The sequence below is a fragment of the Mandrillus leucophaeus genome, unplaced genomic scaffold (genome assembly GCF_000951045.1).
Source record: "Mandrillus leucophaeus isolate KB7577 unplaced genomic scaffold, Mleu.le_1.0 Scaffold1217, whole genome shotgun sequence".
NCBI classification, from domain to species: domain Eukaryota; kingdom Metazoa; phylum Chordata; class Mammalia; order Primates; family Cercopithecidae; genus Mandrillus; species Mandrillus leucophaeus.
Window position 1 is genome coordinate 176,933 of NW_012100510.1, and position 3,205 is coordinate 180,137.

The window sequence follows — 3,205 nt, forward strand, 5'->3', positions numbered from 1 at the left end:
CCACCACGCCCAGCGAATTTTTTGTATTTTTAATAGAGACGGGGTTTCACCATGTTAGGATGGTCTCCATCTCCTGACCTCGTGATCCACCCACCTTGGCCTCCCAAAGTGCTGGGATTACAGGCGTGAGCCACCGCGTCTGACATAGCTTCCCCAAGTCTTCTGATTATAGGCATGAGCCACCGCACCCAGCCCCTTTCTTTTTCTTTTTTTTCTTGAGATAGAGTTTCACTCTTATCACCCAGGCTGGAGTGCAATGGCGCCATCTCAGCTCACTGCAACCTCTGCCTTCTGGGTTCAAGCGAATCTCCTGCCTCAGCCTCCCAAGTAGCTAGGATTACAGGTGCCTGCCACCATGCCCAGCTGATTTTTGTGTTGTGTTTGTTTGTTTGTTTGTTTTTCCTGAGACGGAGTCTCGCTCTGTTGCCAGGCTGGAGTGCAGTGGCACGATCTCGGCTCACTACAACCTCTGACTCCCTGGTTCAAGCAAATCTTCTGCCTCAGCCTCCGAAGTAGCTGGGATTACAGGCACATGCCACCACGCCCAGCTAATTTTTTTGTATTTTTAGTAGAGACGTGGTTTCACATGTTGGCCAGGCTGGTCTTGAACTCCTGACCTCATGATCCATTCACCTCGGCCTCCCAAAGTGCTGGGATTACAGATGTGAGCCACTGTGCCTGGCCTAATTTTTGTATTTTTAGTAGAGACGAGGTTTCACCATGTTGGCCAGGATGGTCTCGAATTCCTGACCTAAGGTGATCCACCCACTGCAGCCTCCCAAAGCGCTGGGACCCTTTTTTCTTTAAGAGATGGAGTCTAGCTATGTTGCCCTGGTGGGGAGTGCAGTGGCTATTCACAGGCATGAGCCAACTGGTCAGCACAGGAGTTCTGACCTGCTGTTTCCAACCTGGGTCAGTTCACACTTCCTTAGGCAACCTAGTGGTCCCCCAAGTCCCAGGAGGTTACAATATTCATGCAAAACTTAGTGCAGGACACTCCATCAGCATAGTGCACAACAGCCCAGAACTCCTGGGCTCAAGTGATCCTCCCACCTCAGTCTCCAAAGTAGCCAAACTCTGATTCTAGATGACACAGTAACAAATTTCTTATTTTAAATTGAATTTTTAAATTAGAAGGGTTACATATAAGGCATCTTAAAAATATACAGCTAGTTAGCAAGGCTGTACTGTGCTTTGATTGCACCACTGCATTGCAGCCTGGGCAACATAGTGAGACTCCATCTCTCTATGGAAAAAATAAAAAAATAAGCTGGGCATGGTGGTGTATACCTGTAGTCCCCGCTACTTAGGAGGCTGAAGCGGGAGGATTGCTTGAGCCCAGGAGTTCCAGGCTGCAGTGAACTACGATTGTGTCACTGCACTCCAGCCTGAATGAGAGAGTGAAACCTTATCTCTAAAAAAATAAGTGAATGTATGTGTGTTTATCTACACAGACACACACACACACACACATATACATACATACATACATAGATACATACATATATAGCTAACAAGTTAAGAGCCAATATTAGTCCAGGCTTGGTGGCTCACACTTATAATCCCAGCACTTTAGGAGGCTGAGGTGGGCAGATCACCTGAGGTCAGGAGTTCCAGACCAGCCTGGGCAATCTGCTGAAACTTCATCTCTACAAAAAAATACAAAAATTAGCCAGGCATGGTGGTGTATGTATGTAGTCCCAGCTACTGTGGAGGCTGAAGTAGGCAGATCAACTGAGACAGGGAGGTTGACGTTGCAGTGAGCCAAGATCACGCCACTGCACTCCTGCCTGGGCGACAGAGTGAGATCCTGTCTCAAAAGAGACGATATTTACCAAGTATTCTTCCACTGTAGACACAGTTGAGCACTTTATAAATGTAAGGCCCTAGGTGGGGGGTACTCTTACTGCGCTCATTTTACAGATGAGAAAAACCAAGGCTAACGAAGATGAAGTGGGATGCACAATGTTACACAGCTGCAAAGCATGCAAGCTGAGAATGGAGTCAGTGCCCTTAGTCCCCCTACTCTGCGGTTCCCAACAGCCATTCCATATCCTTCTTTGATAAGGCAATGTTAAAAAAAACAAAAAACAAACAAAAAAAGGCATTCATTTAAAGTAAAATTTCAGGCTGGGTGCAATGGCTTGTGCCTGTAATCCCAGCACTTTGAGAGGTGGGTGGATCACTTGAGGTCAGGAGTTCGAGACCAGCCTGGCCAACATGGTGAAACCCCATCTCTATCAAAAATACAAAAATGAGCCGGGCGTGGTGCCGCGCACCTGTAATCCCAGCTATTCAGGAGGCTGAGGCAGGAAACTCACTTGAACCCAGGAGGCAGAGGTTGCAATGAGCTGAGATCGTACCACTGTACTCCAGCCTGGGTGACAGAGGGAGACTCCATCTCAAAACAAAAACCTGAAATTTCAGTCAATTAATACTATAGGTGGTGTAGTATTATACCACTCTGGGGTAAAAATCAGACAGGAAGCTCTAAAATGCCTAACAAGGGGGAAACACTGCAACGGAGGTAATGTAAATGAAATGCATAGCACGGGGCCGGGCACAGAGTAAGCGCTCAATACGGGAACTATTAATATTCCCACCATCATCGTTATTGCTATCTATGGCTGTCAATCTGCTTTCGCCATCTGGTCACTATGGGTACGGGAAGAAAATTCAGTTTTCTGCCCCATCTCCACAAGTAGACGCAGGAGGACCTGCCCACAGTCACCACACAAATCCACCGAGCTCATACATCCTTATTTTCAAAGTCAATCCCCTCACCCACGTGGACACTAGCACCTCTTAAATTAGGGTCCAGGCACAGTGGCTCACACCTGTAATCCTAGCACTTTGGGAGGCCAAAGTGGAAGGACTGAGGGCCCAGAGGTTCAAGACCAGTCTGGATAACACAGCAAGACCACATGTTTAAAAAAATTAGCAGCCAGGTATGGTGGCTCATGTCTGTAATCCCAGCACTTTGGGAGGCTGAGGCGGGAAAATCACCTGAGATCAGGAGTTCGAGATCAGCCTGGCCAACATGGTGAAACCCTGTCTCTACTAAAATTACAAAAATTAGCTGTGCATGGTGACACATGCCTGTAATCGCAGCTACTCGGGAGGCTGAGGCAGGAGAATCACTTGAACCCAGGAGGCAGAGGTTGCAGTGAGCCAAGACCATGCCACTATACTCCAGCCTTGGCGA

The 3,205-nt window shown here is 47.7% G+C and overlaps 1 protein-coding gene across 2 annotated transcripts in view; it reads right to left on the reverse strand.

Moving 5' to 3' along the window:
- Positions 1 to 3,205, reverse strand: part of ECSIT (ECSIT signalling integrator) — a 24,391-nt gene that overhangs the window by 20,134 nt on the left and 1,052 nt on the right. The window lies entirely within an intron of this gene.